The following is a 24471-nucleotide window of genomic DNA, read 5'->3' as shown; positions in this document are numbered from 1 at the left end:
CCAAGGCACATAGAAAAAGTTACTTGTTCAAAACTTCTTAATTAGGGTTCGGGAGATACGGGATTAGATTTCACTGTTACATAAAACACTGCATTATGTTTAACATTCTTAAAACAGGACAAAATTATTCTCCATAGGTTTGATATCCCAAGAATATTTCTCCAAGATTATTTATTGTTTAGGGTTACATAATCTAAGATTGATATCCCAAGCCTGTTAAATCAATTAGCCCTTGACCAAATAAATAAGCTCAGGGCATTATATTACTGTAAACAGCAGAGAAAAGAAAACAATTATATTGTAGGCTCAACCAATTTTTAATTTAATAAATTAAGTAGTAATAAATATGTGACAATTTATTTGCTTGTATTTGGGCTTACCTGCAAATACCCAGATAAGCTCCACCCACACTGAAGAACCTTTCAGACCATTCAAAACTAATTAGAATTTCAATACTTTATTTTTTAAAACTTTTTTATTGAATGAAAGATTCTTTAAATTGTATATAGTGCTTTACAATTTTCAAAAGTTTCACATACATGATATTTCAAGACAGTTAATGTCAGTTGAAGTATCAAAACCCCACTAATTTCAGTTAAGCAAAATGAACAAAACAATGGACACATGAGAAGATGTAATATTGCATTCTGTACATACCTAAGACTTTCATTGTTCTCTCCAAAACTCTTTGTCAGGGTCCACCAGAACAGTTAGAGATTTTAACTTACATGCATTTAATAGAATTCCCTAAGGGGGGAAAAAAAGCCTAAATAAAGCTAAAAAGGAAAGTCAATAGATACTCCAGTTACTTTTCAATTACTAACAAAAAGCAAGATTAGAAAATTCATTAAAAATCAAAATGCTGCACCTTTGTCTAAGAGAAATAGACAGGGTCAGAGAAATTATTTAAAGAAATAATAACAGAAAACTACCCACATCTGGGGAAGGAAATGACCATCCAAATCCATTGTGCCCAAAGAACCCCAAATAGACTGTACATCAAAAATTTTTCAGATACATCACATGTCAAAAGTTAAAGACAAAGAAAATTAAAGACAGAGAATTTTGTGCAACAAGAGAAAAGCAACTTGTCACATAAAAGGGTATATCCAAAAGACTAATAAATGAATTTCTCAGCCCAAACCTTGCTTATCAGAAAATAATGGGATGATATACTCAAAGTGTTCAAAGAGAAAAAAAAAACTTACTAACAAGCACTACTTTACCCAACAAAGCTCATCATCTAAGATTAGGAACAGGACAAAGATCCTTACTCCTGACATTTCTATTCAAAATAGTACCTGAATTCCCAGCCAGAGAAATTTAGGCAATTTTTTAAAAGGCATACAAATTATAATGTAAGAAGTAAAGTTGTCTCTGTTTGCAGATGACTGATTATAAATGTTGAATTCCCTAAAAAAAAAAACTACTATTAAGCTATTAGAACTGATCAACAAATTCAGTAATGTTGAAGAATACTAACTATATCAATATATAAAATTCAGTTGTTTTTCTGTGCACTAACAATAAACCATTATAAAAAGAAATCTCATTTACAGTAACATCAGAAACAATAAAACAGAAATAAATTCAATCAAGAAGGTGAACAGTCTGTACACTGAAAACTATAAGACATTGATGAGAGAAACTGAAGAATTTACAAGAAAATAGAAATATATTCATGATGATGAATTGGACAAATTATTATTGTGAAAATGTCTATACTACCCAAAGGCATCTACAGATTTAATGCAGCCTTATCAAAATTCTAGTGGCATTTTTCATAGAAATAGTAAAAAAAATTCTAAATTTTAAATGAAACCACAAGTGATTCTAAATAGCCAATGCAATCTTAAGAAAGAAGACAAAAGCTGGAGATAGCAAACTTCCTTACTTCAAATAATATTACATGGTAATAATTATAGTAATCAAAACAGCTTAGTACTGGTATAAACACACACACATAGACCAAAGGAAAAAAGTAGTCAAGAAAAAAATCTCACACACATATGGTCAACTAATCTTTTTTTTTTCTCATTAAACTTTATTTTAATGGATCTCAAAATTCTGTGATAGATTTTTGGTCAAGTTGTTTCCATTAAAAAGTACTGATTTAAAAAACTAATAACTTAAAACTGCCGCACACACAGAAGAAACAAATGGTCCCCAAAACATTCTCCTTTCCTTCTGAAGGTTTTACGATTAAACTTAAATGGCCAATTGAGACAAACAGTTCTGAGACCGTTCTCCCACCACTGATTAAGACTGGGGCGGCAGGTACTGGGGATAATACTCATTTAGCGTTCTGAGCTTTCTGGGCGGACTTGGTGACCTTGCCAGCTCCAGCTGCCTTCTTGTCCACTGCCTTGGTGACACCCACAGCAACCGTCTGTCTCATGTCATGGACAGCAAAATGGCCCAGAGGAGGATAGTCAGAGAAGCTCTCAACACACATGGGCTTGCCAGGAACCATGTCAACAATGGCAGCCTCACCAGATCTCAAGAACTTGGGGCCACCTTCCAGCTTTTTCCCAGAATGACAGTCAATCTTCTCCTTCAGTTCAGCAAACTTGCAAGCAATGTGAGGTGTGTGACAATCCAGCACAGGTGCGTATCCAGCACTGATCTGGCCCGGGTGGTTCAAGATAATCACCTGAGCTGTGAAGCTAGCTGCTTCCATCGGTGGATCATTTTTGCTGTCACTAGCCACGTTGCCACGATGGACATCCTTGACAAAAACGTTCTTGATGTTGAAGCCCACATTGTCCCCAGGGAGAGCTTCACTCAAAGCTTCATGGTGCATCTCAACGGACTTGACTTCAGTTGTAACATTGACTGGAGCAAAGGTGACCACCATGCCAGGTTTGAGACCACCAGTCTCCACTCGACCCACAGGGACAGTACCAATACCACCACTCTTGTAGATGTCCTGGAGGGGCAGATGTGAGGGCTTGTCAGTTGGCTGAGTTGGTGGCAGGATGCAATCCAGAGCCTCAAGCAGCATGGTTCCACTGGCATTGCCATCTTTACAGGTGACTTTCCATCCCTTGAACCAAGGCATGTTAGCACTTGGCTCCAGCATGTTGTCACCATTCCAGCCAGAAATTGGCACAAATGCTATGGTGTCAGGGTTGTAGCCAATTTTCTTAATGTATGTGCTGACTTCCTTAACAATTTCCTCATCTCTCTTCTGGCTGTAGGGTGGCTCAGTGGAATCCATTTTGTTAACACCAATGATTAGCTGTTTCACACCCAGAGTGTGAGCCAGAAGGGCATGCTCACGGGGCTGCCCATTCTTGGAGATCCCTGCTTCAAAGTCACCGACAACAGCAGCCACAATCAGGCAGCACAGTCAGCCTGAGATATGCCTGCAATCATGTTTTTGATAAAGTCTCTGTGTCCTGGGGCAGCACTGATGGTCATGTAGTACTTGCTGGTCTCGAATTTCCACAGGGAGGTATCAATGGTGATACTGCACTCACGTTCTGCCTTCAGTTTGTCCAAGACCCAGGCATACTTGAAGGAGCCCTTTCCCACCTCGGCAGCCTCCTTCTCGAACTTTTTGATGGTTTTCTTGTCGATGCCACCACATTTGTAGATCAGATGGCTGGTGGTGATAGACTTGCCCAAATCTACATGTCCGATGACCACAATGTTGATGTGAGTCCTCTCCTTTCCCAGTTTGGCTTAGATTTAGTGGTGGTTTTCCTGACACCTGTGTCCTGGTGGCAAACCCATTGTGAAAAAGTTTGGTCAACGAATCTTTAACAAGTGCACCAAGAGTGCATAATAGAGAGAAGATCATCTCTTCAATAAATGGTCCTTGGGAAAACTGGTATCCACATGCAAAAATTTTTTCAAAGTCTTTGAACTCTTGCCTTATCTTACACCATACACAAAAATCAACTCAGAATGATTAAAGACTTCAGTGTTTAATGACTGAAACCATAAAACTCCTAGGAAAAATATAACAAAAAACTTCCTTGACTTTGGTCTTTGCAATGAATTTTTTGGATGTGACATCAAAAGAATAGGCAATAAAGTAAAAATAAACAAGTGGGGCTACATCAAACTAAAATCTTCTGAACAGTCAAGGAAATATTTTAAAAATGAAAAGATAATCTATGGAATGCAAGAAAATATTTGTATATTAAATACCTGAAGGTGTTAATATCTAAAATATATGAGAAATTTGTAAAACTCAACAATAACCACCACCAAATACTGATTTTAAAATGGGCGACCTGAATAGATATTTCACAAAAGAAGATAGGCATAGGGCCAAAAGGTTTATTAAAAATTGCTCAACAGCACTAATCATCAAGGAAATGCAAATCAAAACTACAATTAGGCATCATTTCACATCTATTAGAATGGCTATTGTTTACAAAAAGCTCCACAAAATATAACAAATGCTGGTAAGGATTTAGAGAAAAGAAAACACATACTTTTGGTGAAACTATAAATTGGTGCATCCATTTTGTAAAACAGTATGGAGTTTTCTCAAAAATTAAAAAAAACCCAACCCTACTTTATGACCCAGTGTTCCCATTCCTGGCTATTTTTCCAAAGGAATTGAAATCAATATCTCAAAGAGATACCTGTATTCTTATGTTTATTGTATCACTTTTCACATTAGGTATGGGAACAAGCTCAATGTCCACTGACAGATGAATGAATAAAGAAAATGTGGTATATACATGCACACTACTATATGTAGTATATACATATAGGAGTGGACTACTATACAGCCTTTAAAAGGAAGAAAATTCTGCTTTTACAACAACGTATATGGACCTGAGAGACAGTGAAATAAGTCACAGAAAAACAAATACTGTGTATATGCACTTATAAGTGGAATCTAAAACTGTGAAACTCGTAGACATAGAGAGCAGAATGATTATTACCAGGGACTGGGGGGAGAAATAGATGAGGAGATTTTGGTTAAGGGGTTTTCAGTTATAGAAGAGGAATAAGTCTGGAGAGTTAATGTACAGCATGGTGACTACAGATAATAATACTCTGCTATATAATTGAAATTTGCCAAAAGGCTAGATTCTAAATATTCTCACCACAGACACAGAAAGATAACTATGTGAGGTGAGAAACATGTTAATTAGCTTGATCGTTTCACAATATTTGTATATAAAATCCTCAAGTTGTACATGTTAGATCTACACAGGTAAAAAAATCTTGAAATATTTATGCTGAAGTCTATCTGGTTTAAAGAATCACTGACTCATTAGCAAAACTAATAATGGAAGTTATAGCAAAAATGACATTGGACAACATAATTTTATAAAGTTCTATTAAATTAGTAAAAGCTAAAACCAAATTCCTTCTGTATAGCACAGGGAACTATATTCAATATTTTGTAATAGCCTTTAATGAAAAAGAATATGAAAATGAATATATGTGTATATATATGCATGACTGGGACATTATGCTGTACACCAGAAATTGACACATTGTAACTGACTACACTTCAGTTAAAAAAATGAGCAAAACCTGAAATACAAAGCAAAATGTATCTGCATTAATAGAATTTTCTTTATGAGGTATACGTAAAGTTTGTGGGAACCAATAAAACAGATGTACATTTTGATTATTCTGTCTTCTGATCAACACTTCTCATATCATTTAGGAAATGAGAAAAGAGGTACAAAGATAAATGAAATCTGTTCAGATGGGCACAGGGTATATACCTAGTTATTATAACAGTTATTTCTTACCTCATTTCAGAATAAATTTAACAGGAGAGACCAATTATGTAAGTAAAAGTAATATGCATATTTTCTTTTCACCAGAGAATATGCTATAGTTGCACGACCAAAATATTTGATAAATCTATAAATGTTGCATTTGTTTTTGTGCATGTAAGCAAAGTGGACTGATAGGTTGAACAATTCAAATTTCATTCGGGCTGTGTAGACGAACAGTGTTGAAAAATCAGACAACCAAATGTTAATTTCTTCCATAAGAAAGGTTTTTATTTATCTTTTTGGTCCAAATTACCTATATTATTACTTAAATTACCTATATTATTACTTCAGCCCTCTCCTTTTCTTTGCCTGTGAAGGCATAGTTTTAATATATTTTATATCAAATCATAGCTATGGTTTTTAAAGACTCACTGTCAGATTTAATATGTTTAATTTAATATGTTTACTGTGCTTAGATTCCATAAATTTTATCTGCCATAAAATGGAAGCTTTTACATCCTTTACATCTCTTCTATATCAGCCATGCATCAGGATAAATAACATGCCATAAAAGAGCAGAAGGCACAGTTAAGATAGAATCATTATGCAGGTAGGTTATGGCCTGCTTTATATGAGAACAGCTTCCCTAAAGAGACCTAATGGGATGACTGACCTATAAAGCATTTAATTTGTTGTTAGCATTTCATTTGATTGCCTTGTAGTTCCTCCAGGAATAAAACTTTTGATTGTAAAAACTTCTAAATGACACAATGGTTAATTCCTTTTCCTGTAACTAACAGGGTCCCTCAATGGAGAACACAAAATTGTATACTTTTATTTCATAGCTGTTTCTCTGGTATGGTTTCTAAACTCTGAGATAATGCAAAGATCAAGAGTAGTTAAATAGATCATTCCTTAACTTGTAAGAGCTTGTTTTAAGAAACAATTGCCCTTATGGTAGCTCACAGAGAAAAAAATGTGACAATGAGTGTTTATATGTCCATGTATGACTGAAAAATTGTGATGAACACTGGAATTTGACAAAACATTGTAAAATGATTGTAAATCAATAAAAAATGTTTAAAAAAAGGAAGAAGTGGGAGGAAAAAAAAGAAACAACTGCCTTATTGGTACCCACACAATTCTGATTACAAAAGAGAAAAATAAGAATATAGAGAGGACACAATTTTTCATTAAGAATATAATGAATTTTCCACTTTGGAACAGAAAGCCTTCTGTAGTATGGAATAGATAGTATAACATTTGATAATAAATAAGATGATAAATATATTGGAGGCCAATCATGTTAAGATATTTCTGGCTGTTAATACAATATTTAAAAGAGTATTAGCCTGTTTTCCACAGAGTTTTTCTATACATATTTGGAACTATATAAATTGTCCTAAAAAGTAAAAAAATATATATATTTTTTAGAATGTAACTCAGTGGTTTTCAAACTTACTTGCACACTGGAGTCGTCTGTGGACCTTCAAAAAATATTGATCTCTCTGCTACACTCCAAGAGAATGAGATATATTTCATCTAAGATTTGTCCTGGTCTGAAATTTTTGAAAGATAGCCATGTGATTCAATTGTGCAGACAAGATTGGGGAAAAAAGACTGATGTAAACTAAAAGTAATTACTGAAACCCAGGTTCATTGTTAGGTTCAAAATTAGAAAACTAAGCAGTAGCTAAGTAATTGCTGATTAAGCTCGCCGAGCGCGCCTAGCTGCTAGTTTTTTGAATGCTAATGAAATACACACGCACACACATACACAAAGTCTGAAAAGTATTTTGACAACAGAGAAACAAACTCCTTAATTTGCTTAAACACATGAATATAGTAGAATTCGTAGTGCAGTGACACAAGTAAATAACTCAATAATCATTTGCTGCTTTCAGAGCTAAATGAGACTTCATTCATTTTATCTATAAAATAAATGATTCAATAAATATTCACATTAAGAAGTGCTGGGTTATAAGCAAGAATAATTTAAAGGTATAAAATACAAACTAAAGGAGTGTTTTTGTTTTTCTCCTATTGTCCATAGACATAAACATACTGCCAACAGGTGACATGTTTTGCAGTCCTTAACGAAACCACCACCCTGGGCAGATTCAGAAGACAGCAGTGGCTGACAATAGATTCTTAAAAATATGTTATCAGTGATAAGTCTCTAACTCTTTTCTCTGCAAATGTACTTAAAACTTTTGCCTGGATTAGGTGAGCGTAAATAAGGTAGACATGGTGGCAGAGTTGTTGTCATGGGCCATGGGATAATAATATAAAAATATTTTATGATTAAAAAAAAGTCTAGCAACCCTTAATGTGTAAAGACATACAAGTGCCAAAAGATCATACATGAAAATCATGAATACATTCAAGTTTAGGGATGAAAAGCCCGCAGGGGCCTAGCTACCTCAGATATCACTTAGTCACATTTAAGGCGAACAATTAAAATGGGTTACTTGAGGCTTAAAGAGTTTACCAGGAGGAAGAATTCTCAGTGTTAAAATTGAAACAGTCTTGTGAAAAGAGGGCCAGTTAGTCGATCCAACACATTTCATCTTCTGCCTTATTGTTTCAGGTACATATTTTATAATACATTTTTAATTTTAAAATAGTTTAGATACACATAAAAGTTGAGAGAGTAGTACAGATAGCTCCCCACCCACTCTTCCCCACTGTTAGCACATTGCATTAGTATAATATGTTTGTTACAAGTAATTGATCAGTATCGATGCATGACTACTAACTAAAGTTCATACTTTATTCGATTTCCTTAGTGCTTATTTTGAGTGTTTTTTTTTTCCTGTTCTAGGATCCCATCTAGCATATCATCACGGTACTTGCAGTCATTCTGTCTCTTTAAGCTCTGTCCCAGAAGCTTGAATGTGGAAAACGTTTCCAAATGTATTTTATGAGCTAGCACCACCCTATACCAAACGTGAACAAGACACTAGAAGAAAAGGAAGCTGAACATCAGTATGCCTTGTGAATACTGATACAAGAAAATCCTCAACAAAGTACTAGCAAACATAATTTAACAGCATATTAGAAGAATTATACTATGCTCAAGTGGGATAAAAATGAATCAATGTCTTCAACAAATGGTGCTGGAACAATTGTACATCCACACGCAGTAAAATTAATCTAGGCACACACCTTATACCCTTTTCAAAAATTAACTCAGCATAGATCACAGACTGAAATGTAAAATGCAAAATTACAAAACTCCTAGAAGATAACATGAGAAAGAAAAACGTAGATGGCCTCAGGTATGATCAAGACCTTTCAGATCCAATACCAAAGTAATGATTCATGAAAGAAATCATCGGTAAGGTGGATTCATTAAAATTAAAAACTTCTGTTCTACAAAAGACAACGTCAGGAGAACAAGAAGACAGGCTATAGATTTGATGGAAATATTTGCAGAAGACACATCTGATAAAGTACTCTTATACAAAACATACAGTGAACTCTTAAAACTCAACAATAGAATACAAACAACCCAATTTAAAATGGGCCAAAGACCTTAATAGAAATCTTACCAAAGATACAGTGATGGCATAAGCATATGAAATATGCATATGAAAATGTGCTCCACATCTTATGTCATCAGGGAAATGGAAATTAAAGCAACAATGAGATACTACTTCATAACTATTAAAATGACTAAAATTTAGAACATGGAAAACATTGAATGCTGGCAAGGATATGTGACAACAGGAACGTTCTTTCGTGGCTGGTGGGAATGCAAAATGGTACAGCCACTTTGGATGATAGTTTGATGCCTTCTTACAAAGCTAAATATACTCTCAACATATGATCCAGTATTTATGCTCCTTGGCATTTATCCAAAAGATTTGAAAATTATGTGCACACAAAAGTTTGCACATGGATGTTTATGTAGTTTTATGTATAATTGTCAAAACTGCAAAGCAATCAAGATGTCCTGCAGTAGGTGAGTGGATAAATAAATTGTGTTACATCCATATAATGAAATATTATTCAGCACTAAAAACAATGAGCTATCAAGCTGTGAAAAGACATGGAATAATCTTTTTTTTCCTTTTAGAAGTAATAATTTATTTTTAACATTTTTATTGATTTATAATCATTTTACAATGTTGTGTCAAATTCCAGTGTAGAGCACAATTTTTCAGTTATACATGAACATATATATATTCATTGTCACATTTTTTTCTCTGTGAGCTACCATAAGATCTTGTGTATATTTCCCTGTGCTCTACAGTATAATCTTGTTTATCTATTCTACAATTTTGAAATCCCAGTCTATCTCTTCCCATCCCCCACCTCCTTGGCAACCACAAGTTTGTATTCTATGTGAGTTTATTTTTGTTTTGTATTTATGCTTTGTTTTTTTGTTGTTGTTTGTTTGTTTTTTAGATTCCACATTTGAGCAATCTCATATGGTATTTTTCTTTCACTTTCTGGCGTACTTCTCTTAGAATGACATTCTCCAGGAGCATCCATGTTGCTGCAAGTGGCGTTATGTTGGTGGTTTTTATGGCTGAGTAGTTTTCCACTGTATAAACATACCACATCTTCTTTATCCAGTCATCTGTTGGTGGACATTTAGGCTGTTTCCACGTCTTGGCTATTGTAAATAGTGCTGCTATGAACATTGGGGTGCACGAAGACATGGAATAATCTTAACTGCATATTACTAACTGAAAGGAGCCCACCTGAAAAGGCTACATACTGTATGATTTCAACTATATGACATTCTGGAAAGAGCAAAACTTGAAGACAGCAACAAGTTCAGTGGTTGCCAGGGGTTAGTAGGGCTGGGGGGAGGAGACAAACAGGCAGAGCATGAAGGATCTTTAGGGCAGTGAAAATACTCTATATGACACCATAATGAGGGGTACATACTGCTATATATTTGCTTAAACCAATAGAATGAACAGCACCAAAAGTGAACCAAAATGTAAACTATGAGTTTTGGGTGATTATGACATGTCAGTGTAGGTTCATCGGCCTTAACCTACCAAGTGTACCACTCTGGTGAGGGATGTTGATAACGGGAGAGTATGTGTGAGGGAAATCTCTGTGTTTTCCCCTCAATTTTGCTGTGAACCCAAAACTATTCTAAAAGAAAAAAAACTGAAAAAATAGAGTTTTAAAAAAAATCAGTCAGCAATCAACATATATATCACATCAACAAACTAAAGAAAAAATAGAAAGCATGATCATCTCCATTGATGTAGAAAAAGTGTTTGATAAAATTCAACAAACTTTCATGATTAAAAAAAAAAAACAAGAAATTGTCCACATAAGCATAGCACCTGACCATCACAAAGGCCACAGAGCGAAAGCACACACACACTGTCATGTACACAACAGGGTGAGAAAGGAAGTTTTTCTTCTAGGTTTAGGAACAAGATGGGGATACCTGCATTTGCCCCATTTATTCAATACAGTATCAGAAATTCCAGCCAGAACAATTAGGCAGAAAAAGGAATAAAGATACACAAGTTGGAAAGGAAGAAGTAAAATTGTCTTCAATTACAGATGATAAGTAGAATATCCTAAAGATTCACAACAAGAGTGGTTAGAACTAACAGACAGATTCAGCAAAGCTGTGGGATATAAAACCAACACACAAGAGTCAGTGGCATTCCTATCAACCATACAAAGTGAAAATTCTGAAAAGGAAATGAGGAAACAATTTAATTTGCAATAACTTATAAAAAAGGATAAAATACTTAGGAACAAACAATGAATGGGGTGACAAACTTGTACACTGGAAATTATAAAACATTGCTGGAGGAAATTAAGACACACAAAAAATGGAAAGAAACCCCACCAAGTTCATGGTTGAAAGACGGTATTTTTAGGATGTCAGTAATACCCAATGCAATCTATCACTTCAGTGCAGTCCCTGTCACAGTTCAAATGACAATTTTTCAGAAATAGAAAAATACATCTTAAAATTCATACAGAATATCAAGGGATCTTGAGATGCCACATAATATCTTGAAAAAGAACAAAGTTGGAGGTCTCACACTTCCTGACTTCAAATCTTGCTACAAAAGCTACACTAATCAAAACGGTGTGGTACTAAAACAAAGACATACAGACTGATAGAGTAGACGAGAGAACCAAGAAACAAACCTTCAGATATAGAGTCAAATGATTCTGAACAAGGGTGCCAAAACCTTTCAATGGGTAAAGGACAGTGTTTTCAATAAATGGTGCTAGTAAAGTTGGATATTCATATACAAAAGCATGAGTTTAGACCCTTACCTTACACCATATACAAAAATTAACTCACAATGAATGAAAGACCTAAATGTGAAAGCTGAAACTGTAAAACACTTAGGAGAAAACATAGGATAAAGCTTCATTACGTTGGATTTGGAAATGATTATACCAAATGCATGAGTAATTTTTTAAAATGGATTGATTTGTTTTGACAAAATTTTTAAAAATCCTTTTGTACATCAAAGGACATCATTAAGAGGATGAAAAAGAACTCAAGGAATAGGAGAAAATATCTGCAAAGTAACTGTCTTATAAGGGATCAATATCCAAAAAAAAAATTAAGTACTACTACTACTCAACCAAAAAAAAAAAAAAAGCAATCAAACACAAACAACCCAGTTAAACATGGGCAACAGTCTTTCATGGATGTTTCTACAAAGAAGGCAGACAGATGACCAACAAGCATGTGAAAATATTATCACTATCATTAATTATTAGGGAAATGCAAATCAATACCACAATGAGATAACACTTCACATGAATTAGGATGTGTTTTATTAAAATAAACAGAAAAGAACAAATGTTGACAAGGATATGGAGAAATTAGAACTCTTGTACATTGTTGGTGGGAATGTAAAATGGTGCAGCCACTGTGGAAAACTGTTTGACCAGTCCTCAAAAAGTTAACCAGAATTACCATATAATCCATCAACTTCACTCCTAGGTATATATCCAAAATGTTGGAAGCAGAAATTTGAACAGCTATGCGTACATCCATGTTCATAGTAGCATTTTCCACAGCAGCCAAAAAGTAGAAAAATCCAAGTGCCCACTGATAAACAAAATGTGGAATATACATGCAATGGAATATTATTCATCCTTAAAAAGTAATAAAATTTTTATACATGCTACAGCATGGATGAACATCATAGATCTCATGCTAAATGAAATAAGCATACACAATGCGACAAATACTGAGTGATTCCTCTTACATGAGGTGCCTAGTTTAGTCAAATTCATTGAGACAGAGAATAGAATTGTGCTTGTGCAGAGCTGATCGGTTTGTGAAGATGAAGATTTCTGGAGATGGATGGTGTTGATATCTGGCTAACAATGTGAATGTGCTTAATTCCACTGAAAATTTTAGTACAACTGAAAAATGGTTAAAATGATAAATTTCTCTTCTGTGTATTTTACTATAATAAAAACTACTTTAGCAAATTTCAAATAAAAATTTTGTATCTGTCTTACGATAGAGACGTAGAAAACACATACATTGTCATTGTTTACTTTCACTTGTCCACAATTTCCTTAAAACACAATTTCTGTTATTAATTTTAACTATCCCACCAGTTTGGATTATTTAAGCAACATGTCTGTGGTCAGCAGCTTTACTAATTCCTTGCTTTACTGAGAATAGTTTTTATTACTTTGAAAACAATTAATGCTTTGACTGAATAGGGAGTAAATTATTATTCGGTAACAACATATTTTTTTATCCTAAATATTATTCTCCATTCTGTTTATTGAGTATAAATATGTGTGTTTGCTTGTGTGTGTGTGTGTGCGTGTGTGGTAGAAAAGGAATGGAGTGGTAAGAATTTTGAAAGAATTAATAGCATCATTTTATTTATACATACCTTTTCTACATTTCATAGACACTCACATATTCAGATATATGTAAACACATGCATAAAAAGAAACTGGAAGCTGCTAAGCTACAAAGCAAAGGTCAATAAGATATTTCTTTTTCAATGAAGTTTTCATCTCTTTTAGCCTACCATCCCATCCTTGGTAAATTATAAACTTCTCAGATGTATAAATTATATTTTTTTGCTACATATCACATGATTCTCATATATTAAAATAGTCTATGCATGCATCCACACATATGTAAACATACATAAAGATATATATTTTATAGTGCAATGTTTATGTGGAAAAAGTGACATACCTGGAAAACAAGAGATGAATGTCCTCAATATATAAAATGATTTGGGAAATAGTTAAACATCTGTGCCAAATGGAGCATGAGACAAGGAGCTAGAGAACTGGATCCTACTTCTGGCAGGAGTTTTTATAAAGTTCATTTTCTTTATTTTTTTTTTAAGTCTCCACAGTGTAGATAACCATCATCATCTCAGGATTATAATGATCAAATAAAATAATGGATGTGACAATACACTGAATATAATGAAGAGGAGTTCAAATATTTTATTGAACTTCAGTACTTGCAGAAACAAAGCTTGCAAATTAGGAGGAACTTTGTTTCACCTTCTGTCCCCAAATGCCCATTTTTGAAAAGATAATGTCTTAACAGGAACTTTTATTTCAGTATTATGTATTTTTAAATGAATTCTAATGATCCATCTAGTCTCCACTGCAGTGATATATTTTATCAAAAGTAAGATATTCTTTCATAAACAGTAATATATATCTCTGCAAGGCCATGATCAAAATCTTCTGTTAGCACCTCAGAATCAAAAATATGACATTTAACACTATTCCTGCTCCACATGTTAAAGTTGGTAGCGTTGCTTTGTAATTGTCATGATTTAAGCTGTATTTTCTTAGGAAGCTACAACTTAACTACACATTACATTACTGTGTCATGAAAGGCCTAAATTCTTTATAGAGCATGAAAATGGGTGTACATAAAAAGGACAGATTAATAAATAGATAAAAAGTGGAAAATTCTTAAAGCGAAAACAAGCAAGTGCAAACCAAAAGAAGCCAAATATATGGGATACAGAACATGGAATCTTTGTTCCACACATGAGAAATGTAAAGTAGAAATTAGGGTAGCAAAACATTTTTAGAGAGTTACGAATTCATTTTCTATAACATCATCTCAATGGCCACCATGAGAATTTCAGTCCAATTTCCATATGATAGGAAAACAGTCTTTACCCAACATTACCATCCATGTATAGATGGTTCTTGTTTAATAATACAAAACCGCTGAGAATAAAATTAAAAACAACACTGAGAACACAAATTTGGACCCCAGTTATGTGATACGAGCTAAGGGGAAGTGACTCTGGACCTCCAGAGATATCTCAGAATATATCAGAACCTTGAACAACAAGGCAAGACATCAGCTCCGGAAATTCCTTCGTAAAATGCAGATATTGCTTAAGGAAATGTCACATCAACGCATTATTAGATTGGATTAATATTAATTAGTCATTTCCCTACCTAGCAGAGAATTACTGCCTTGGCAGCTAACCTTTCAAGGTAGTCTGAATTTGATTCGTTTAGTCTCAGGAGCAATTTTTGCTTGAATAACGCAGAGCAATCAGTGGAGCTGAACAGCCGGGTGCGGTCGGGGAAAGCAGCGCTCAGACTCCTGCCCAAGTCACTGTCGTTCCGAGGTGACTGCGGGCCGACGCAGGGCTGTACCCCCTGAGGAGAGGAGCAGAGACTTGACACTGTGCCATGGGGACATCTGTGGTAAACAGACTGTCAGGAGCTCAGCTGAGCCGGAGAGACTAAGCACAGTGAGCTGCCAGCTGTGGGGAGCTGATGAAAGCAACGAACCCACAGTGAAAGTAACAATTAAGCCTTTCATCACCTACTTTATATACAAGGAAGAAGCTAAAGCCAAAGAATGTGCCAACTTCACCGTTTAGTTTCCCCCGTGGAATGGCATACTGGTAGAGGGCCAGGGGCATCAGCACAGAGGGGGGAGGTCACTTCACTGTTGAGGGAGCCACAAAACAAATGGCTCTTGCAGTTTTGTGGACCCTGGGGGTGGGAAGGAAAATGGTTCGCGTGGAAAAGTAATGAGTACAGAGTCGGAGTTGAGAAAAGTCTCTTCAAGTTTTTACCCTCTTCTCCCCAATAATGAAGCCTCAGCTGAGGTTTCTGAAGATCTCAGCAGAAGGTTCCAGATAAAGAGACCTAGGAGTAAAGGAGCTTAGCTGGGAATGCAAATATGCATAAAAGCACGGCCAGCCAGAGGGGGCCTGAGTCTTTGACTGTGACTCCCTTCAGATACTGAAATGCATTGCTCGGGTCTGATGCGCTAAGAATAGCTTCCCCTCCCCAAACCTGCAAGTAAAAACCGTGCAACTGCCTACGGCCCAGAGTGAAAACCCACATAGGTTTTAACCAGGAGATATTTGTAAGTTTGGCTTTTTTAGATTCCAGATACAAATAATTGACACTTGGACAAGGTGGGGGTTAGCTGGCTCTGACCTCTATGCAATCAAAAATCTGTATGTAACATTATAGTCGGCCCTCCATGTCTGCAGTTCTGAGTTTGTAGATTCAATCAACCATGGATCATGTAGTGCACTATTGAAACACATTTCCGTAGAAGGGGACCCACACAATTCACATTCGTGTTAGTCAAGGGTCAGCTGTACTTGTCTTTTTCTGTCCGACTTCTCTCACTTAACATTATGTGCCCAAGGTCCATCCTTGTTGTCACAAAGAGCAGGGTGTCCTTTTTTGTGGCAGGGTAATATTCCATTGTATATACAGTTGAAACTTGAACAATGAGGGGTTTACGGGAGTGAACTCCTGTCCATTTGAAAACCAATCAGAGTATAACCTTACAGTCAGCCCTCGTAACCACAGTTCTGTATCCAGGAATTCAACCAACCTCAGACTGGGGAATGCTGTGTGTGCATTTACTGAAAAAAAAAAGCACATGTAAGTGGACTCGTGCAATTCAAAGCGATGTTGTTGCATGTTGCTGAAGTGTCAATTCTTTATACCACATCTTCATTATCCATTCATTGATTGAAGGGCACTCAGGTTATTTTCATATCTTTGTTATTATGAATAAAGCTGCAATAAACATAGAAATGTATATATCTCTTTGATATCTTGTTTTCAGATAATTTTAAAGACAACCAGCAGCAGAATTGCTGGGTCATATGGTAAATCAATTTTTAGTTTTTGAGGAAATACATATTATTTTCCAGAGTGGTTGTAAGTTTACATTCCCACCAACAGTACACAAGTTTTCCCTTTTCTCCATATTTCACCAATCTGTGTTATCTCTTGTTCTTCTTAGGAATATTATTATCACAAGCATGAGGTGATATCTCATTGTGGTATTGACTCATTTCCCTGATGGTTTTTGATGTATGTTTTCATATACCTGTTGGCCATTTGAATGTCTTCTCTGGAAAAATGTCTGTTTAGTTGTTCTGACCATTTTTAAATCAGTTTGCTTGTTACTGAGTTGAATGAGTTCTTTATATATCTTGGATATTAACCCTTAATTGATATATGTTTGCAAAAATATTTAACCCATTCTGTAGGTTGACTTTTCATTTTATTAATTGTTTCTTTTGCTGTGCAGAAGCTTTTAAGTATCATGTTGTCTCATTACTATTTTATGTAGTCTTACTGCCATTTTTGGTTTAGTCTGTTATGTCTGATAGAAGAATATCTACTCCCACTTTCCTTTGGTTTCCTCTTGCATGAAATATCTCCTTTCATCTCTTCACTTTGAGCCTGTGTGTGTCTTTAGAGCTGAAAGTAATCGCCTATAGGCAACATATAATTTGTTCTTTTTTTTCTATCCATTCAGTCACTCTGCCTTTTGATTGCTGAGTTCAATCTATTTACATTTATTTTTTTCAACATTTTTTTTAAATTGAGTCACAGTCATGTTACAATGTTGTGTCAAATTCCAGTGTAGAGCACAATTTTCCAGTTATACATGAACATACATATATTCATTGTCACATTCTTTTTTGCTGTGAGTACATTTAGATTATTCATATATAAGGTCTTACTACAGCCATCTTATCACCTGCCTTCTGGTTGTTTTGTAATTCCATTGTTTCTTTTCACCTCTGCTTCTGCCTACTTTTATAATGTGTCGCTTCCCATGTCGATATGCTCAGTCTCACCTCTTTTTATGTTTCATAACTCTACTCTAGATTTTTGCTTTGTGATTACTGTGGGTCTTATATAAAAACAGCTCATAGATATAGCAGTTCATTTTATGCTGATAGCGACTTACCTTTATTTGCCTAAAAAGTCTCTGCTCTTATACTCATCCCCTTTTATATTTTTGATGTCACAATTTACCTATTTTTGGTATAAATTTATTAAATAATATAGTAGCAATCATTATTTTTAATGGTCTTTCCCTTTAAACTTCATACTGTAATTAAGTGGTTAACACATTATTCTAATGTAGTACAGTTGATCCTTGAACAACATGGGTTTGAACTCTGTGGGTCCACTTATAGATTTTTTTTGATAAATATCACAGTAAAATGTGATTCATAGTTGGTTAAATCCATGATGCAGAAATACGGGTACCAAGGGTGGACTATGAAACTTGAGCATCCATGGATTTTGATAACTGTGGTCTGGAACCAATCCTCTACAGGTTCTGGGGGACTACTGCACATGTTTCTAATGCTGACTGTTTATTTTTCACATTTACCAGAGTGTTGTGTACTTTTGTAAGTTTTTATGTTACTGACGAGCATCTTTTTATTTTAGACTGGATAACTCCTTTCATCATTTTTTTGCAAAGCAGATCTAGTGGTGGTGAACTCCCTTACCTTTTATTTCTGGGAAAGCCTTTATTTTTCCTTCATATCTTAAGGATAACTTTGCCAAATAAAGTATTCTTTGTTGCCATTTTTTTCTTTCAATATTTTGAATATATCATTTCTACTCTATCCTGGCCTATAAAGTCTCTGCTTGAAAATTCACTGATAGCTTAATGGGGGTTCCTTTGTAGGTTCCTTTTTACCCCTGGCAGCCTTTAAGATTCTTTCTTTATCATTAATTTTTGACAATTTGATTATAATATGTCTTGGAGAAGGCCTATTTGCATTGAGATAATAGGATCCTTGATTAACTTCTTGGATTTGTACGTCCAGTACCCTCTCTGGTTGGGAAGTTCTCAGCTATTATTTTAAAAAATAATTTCTCTGCGCCCTTCCTGTCTCTTCTCCTTTTGGGACAACAATTATTCTTATATTTGCTGTTCTGATAGTTTCCTATAGGTCTTGTAGGGTTCCTTCACATTTTAAGAATCTTAATTCTCTCTCCTAACTGATGCATTTCTAATTTCTATCCTCCAAGTCACTTACTCTTTTTTTGATCTGATCTGCTTTGCTTCTGATACTATTACATTCTTTATCTCATTAACTGAATTCTTCTGCTCTAAAATTTTTCCTTGGTACTCTTTTTATAATTTCAATATTTTTGGTAAAAAACTGCTTATGTTCATTAACTTTATTCTGAGTTTCCTTAATTGTCTTTTTGAGTTTTCTTGTAGCTTGTTGAATTTCCTCATAAACATCTAGTTTGAATGTTTTATCAGTTAGATCACATTATTTCATTCTTTTAAGTTCAGTTACTACAGAATTATCATTTTTTTGTGAAACCATATTTTTTAAAAAGTTTTTCATAAAGTTCATTGATTTTGTCCTGTACTGTGTCCAGTCTACTAATGAGTTTGTTGAAGGAATTCTTCATTACTACTATAGAGTTTTTGATTTCTATTATTTCTTTTTTTATTCTTAGAATGTTCATCTCTCTGTTTACATTACTCATTTGTTCTTGCATATTGTCTACTTTTAAAATTAGAGTTATTAACATATTAATCACATTTTTCAAAATTTCTGGTCTGATAATTTCAACATGTTAATGCTATATGGGTCCGGTTGTGACACTTGCTTTGTCTGTTCAAACTCTCCTGTTTTCCTCTCAACGTGCCTCATAATTTTTTTGTTGAAAACTAGACATCATTTTGTTGAACTCTAGTACCTAGGGTTTTAGTGATGTGTTCCTAAGGTGTGTTGGGAGGGAAAGTGTTTTATAGTCCCATGATTAGGTTTCATTCTTTTGTGAGACTGTTCCCCTGGGCTGTGACCTTTATTAGTATATCTCAGAGCCCCTCCCCTCTTTAGGGAAGGGGCCAAATGACTAGAGGGAACTAAAATTGAGTATTTCCCTTCCCCCCATGTGTAAGGCTAAAGAGGGCTGGAGCTGAATATTTTGTTCCCTCCAAGTCAGTTATGATCTGATTAACCTCAGTAGGTTAGTGTGTATGATTAAAAAAACTCTCAGCAAACTAAGAATAGAGGAAAGATTCCTCAATTTGGTAAAGAACATCTTAAAAAAGACCAATAGCCAATATCATCCTTAATTGTTAGAAAGTAGATGATTTCCCCCTAACATCAAGAATAACGCAAGGATGATCCAAGACAAGAAATAAACAAAGTATACAAATTAGGAAGAAAGAAATAATACTCTATTTGTTCAGAAAAGACATGATTGTTTACATAAAAAATCTTACAAAATTCGCAAAAAATAGTGCTGGAACTCATAAATGATTATAGAAAGGTCACTTGATACAAAGTTATTATACAAAATTCCATTTTTCTATATGTACCAGTAATTCTAATTTGAAATTCAAAACATCATTATTTATAACAGTACCAAAATTTTTAATACTTTGGTATAATATTAACAAAATATGTACAGAATCTAGATATGGAAAGCTAAGAACTCTGGTGAAAGAAATCAAAAACAGTCTAAATACATGGAGAGGTAATTCATGTTTGTGTACTGAAAGACTCAATATTGTTAAGACATAAATTCTCCCCATTTTTACATATACATTCAAGGCAATTCTAACCCAAACCCAGTAATTTGTGTTGGAGATATCAACAAATATTCTAAAATGTATGTGTATAATCTAAAGACCCGGAATATCCAATATGACACCAAAGAAGAACAAAGTTGGAGCACTGGCACGATCTGATTTGAATCCTTACTATAAAAGCTACAGCAATCCAGAGGGAGGATGTAGCTCAGTGGTAAAGTGCATGCCTAGCATGCAAAAGTCCTGAGTTCAATTCCCAGTACCTCCATTAAAATAAATAAATAAGTAAACCTAATTTCTGCCCCCCACCTGGAAAAATTAATAAATAAAAACTTAAACAAACAAACATAAAAAGCTATAGTAATCCAGAGACCATGGGACTGGTAAAAGAATAGACATATAGATCAGTGGACTCGAATAGAGAGCCCAAAATAGGACACTGCAAGTACAGTCATTAGTTCTTGATGGAGGAAAAAAAAATCAGTGGAGGAAGGATAATCTTTTCAACAAATGGCACAGGAATAATTGAACATCACTATGCAAAAAAAGTTAAACAGACACAGAACTTACCCATTTCACAATAATTAACTCAATAAAGATCAGAGGCATATGTATAAAATACAATATGTAAACTTAGAGAAGAAAAAAAGGAAAAAAATCAATGTAATCTTGAGTGTGGTAATAAGGTTTTAAATACAATAGCAAAATCATGATTCATGGAAGTAAATTGGTAGATTGATAAATCAGACTTTATTAAACTAAAAACCTCCATGAAAGACATTGTTAAAAGAACGAATTGACAGTAATGGATTGGGAGAAAATATATGCACAAAAGACATATGAAAAAGAATCTTCATCCAAAATATACAAGAAATAAGTAAAAACACAACAGTAAGAAAGCAAATAACTCCAATAAAAATGGGCAAATTATTTGACAGACACCTTCACCAATAAAGATATGTAGACGGAAAATAAGCATATAAAATTCATTTCATCATTTCTTTTCAGGGAATTTCAAATTAAAACAAGTACAAGATACTAATACACACCTATTTAAAAGATTTAAATTCCAAAAACTAACAATGCCACATCCTGGCAAGGATGTAGAATAAGAACTCTTATTCATTGCTGGTGGGATTACAAAATGGTAGAACCACACTGGCAGACAGAGACAGGTTGGCAGTCTCTTACAAAGTTAAACATAGTCTTGCCATATAATCCAGAAAATGCATCGTGTGATATTTTCTCAATTGCTTTGAAAAATTATGCTCACACAAAAACATGCATGCTAACGTTCATAGCAGTTTTATTCATAATCACCCAAAACTTAAAGCTACCAACATATGCTGTTCAAGAACTGAATAGATAAACTGTAAATCCATGTAATGCAATTTAGCAATTAAAGTAATTTAGTTATTAAAAAGCAGTAAGTTACCAAGCCATGAAAAGACATGAAGGAAACATAAGTGTATACTGCTAAGTGAAAGAAGCCAGTAGAAAAAGGGTACAAATTCTATAATTCCAATTATTTGACATTCTGGAAAAGACAAAGCTTTAAAGACACTGAAGTGATTTGGGTTTCCAGGTGTTTGGGGGTTTGAAGGAGAGATGAACTGGTGATGCAAAGAGGACTTTTAAGGTAGTGAAAACATTCTGTATAGTTACTGCAGCACTGGAAACAGGACTTGTGTTTCTCAAAACCCACAGAACTTAAGAGAACAGAGTGAACCTTGATATGTGCAGATTATATATATATATATATATATATATATATATATATATATATATATATATATATATATATATATATATAAAAAAGCAAAAAACGAGGTCAGGGGATCCCAGGAAAGAATGCAGACTGTGGCCAAAACAATCTAATTATATTACAAATGTATTAAACTATTGCACTGAAATGAATGTGGGGGAAAATGCTGACCTATGTAACTTTGGAAACAAGTATAGTCTGTAAAAAGGCAAAGAAACTGCATATATGTATGCTCCATAGTTCATGAACTTGTTTCCCACGGAAGTAGGGTGAAAATCTGATACTGTTGTGCAAGTACAATGGGGTGGAACAAGTCTATAAATAGGTGACAAATAAAGGGAGCCAGGTGTTTCACTGCTGGAGTGGGAGTTTATAGATAAGCAAAGGGAACAGATTAGCTACATTGTATCCCTGTAGCTTATTCACGTTATTCATAGCAATTTCTTTCTTTTTTTTTTTTTCCCTGTGAGGCTGAGTTGTTTATCCAGGGGCTAGAGGGAGGGCAGGTAGGCATCCGGCCAGATGAAGCTGGGGACAGCTGCACACCTCCGCCAGTCGGGCCCTGACAGGTGGGGCCATGTGCTCCCGCCGCCCCAGGCCGGGGCGGGGTGCACGCGCGCGCGGCGGGAGCCGGCGGAGGGCGGCTCGGCCCGATCCCCGGGAGCCAGGCGCGCCGCGCCGGCCGACGGAGGAGGAAGCCGGCGCCGACCAGCGGCGGGAGAGCTTTCCCGTGAGGCGGGCGTGAGCCGAGGGCCACAGGCCGTAGTCGCCCTCGAGCTCCCGGCGCGAGATCGCGATGTTGCCGGTGTACCAGAGGACCCAGCCCAGAGGCTGAGGAAGCCCGAGTAGACGAGCAGGTCGCCGAAGTCGCGGCCGCGCCCCTGCAGCTGCGCGAACACGCCGGTCAGCAGCGCCGCGGCCAGAAGCAGCGCCATCCCGCAGCGGCCCAGGCCCCGCTGGGACGGTGCGCCGGGCGGGGCTCCCCTGCTCTTAATTCTCTATAAACATTGAGTGTAAGTCAGCACTTGGGAAAGTTCTACTTTCTTAACTTGTTAGTACCAGGAATAAAATATGAAAAATTAAACAGAAAACAAATCACCCTGGGGGGGATCATCAATCTTTGAGACGTTGGAAACTCCCCAATACTGAAATGACTGGGCAGTCTTTGTCTTAGCTTCCCCACTGCATGTGAGCTGGTTTATGCCATTTCTCTTTGTTGTGCAGCCAAGGCAGGCTCTACCATGTCATTAGCAAGATGGGAACAGTGGGACGTACCATACTTGTGGCTGACTGTGAAGGGCCAATAAGCCAGGGAGCAAGGACCTCTGACGTCTGAAAAATTCTTCTCCACCTTTCAAATTCCTCAGTCTTTCAGTCATCTCATGACCCTCATGTCTCTTTGTAAAGTCCTATTTAGCCATTTCAGGGGACAAAAAGCCACTTCTTTCTCCACTAAGCCACTCTGTGAAAAAGGACAGGCTGGCCTCAGTGCTTGCAAATCCAGGCTTCTGGCAGGGATAGGGAAGGAGAAAGCCGTCTTTCCTGGTCACTGTTCTGTGCCCTTCCTCACCGCACCCAGGCCTGACCGCAGCTCCATCGCCCTCCTGTGTGCTCGCATCTCTTCCTGTGATAAAGGGGTCGTGAAGGTGGCACCTCCACTATTCTGTTTCTTGGAAAGTGCAGCCTCTTTGGCCAGTTCGGTGTGGCTTGAATGAAGGAAGTTCAAAGGGCTGCTCTAGGTTAGAGTCTAAGGAAGAGTATTTTCTTACAGCTCCATCCAGTTGCTGCATTTGAAGCAAAGCTTCACTTGGTATTTGCCCCATATTTAATCTAAAGTAGAGGGTTTAACATTTTTAACCTGATCTGTGGAGCAGAGGCTGAAAGCACTTAACTCTTGTTCAGTACCCAGTATCTTGTTCTTCCCTTACTGCCTGGGTGTCTCTCTGGCTCCTTTGCATAAACATCCCTTTCCAATCCTTTCAAATCTTCAGTATAAATTTGTTACATCACCATCACTTGTAAAGTTGGAGTCACTGCTTCAGCTATGTGACAGGCTCCCCAAAGGCGGCTTTGGCACCCACTGCCTCAGCAGGCTTGGGCCTCTGGGAGACGGTTCTGAGCAGGCCTGAGACTTGTCCCACTGAAGGGGGTGGAGCTGGGGTGCTGATACCCCG

General features: G+C 36.0%; 2 pseudogenes across 1 annotated transcript; both read right to left on the bottom strand.

Moving 5' to 3' along the window:
• Positions 1-2200: 2200 nt before the first annotated feature.
• LOC140685980 (elongation factor 1-alpha 1 pseudogene) lies at positions 2201-4479 on the bottom strand (annotated as a pseudogene). The gene is made up of 2 exons (XR_012059431.1): positions 4449-4479; positions 2201-3686 (listed from the first exon to the last, which is right to left on the bottom strand). The product of XR_012059431.1 is annotated as an elongation factor 1-alpha 1 pseudogene (transcript).
• An 18298-nt stretch (positions 4480-22777) lies between these two features.
• Positions 22778-23894, bottom strand: LOC140685979 (transmembrane protein 238-like; annotated as a pseudogene).
• Between the last annotated feature and the right edge of the window lie 577 nt (positions 23895-24471).

Source organism: Vicugna pacos, chromosome 15 (genome assembly GCF_048564905.1).
Source record: "Vicugna pacos chromosome 15, VicPac4, whole genome shotgun sequence".
Lineage (NCBI taxonomy): Eukaryota > Metazoa > Chordata > Mammalia > Artiodactyla > Camelidae > Vicugna > Vicugna pacos.
This window is presented reverse-complemented; position numbering and strand designations above follow the sequence as displayed.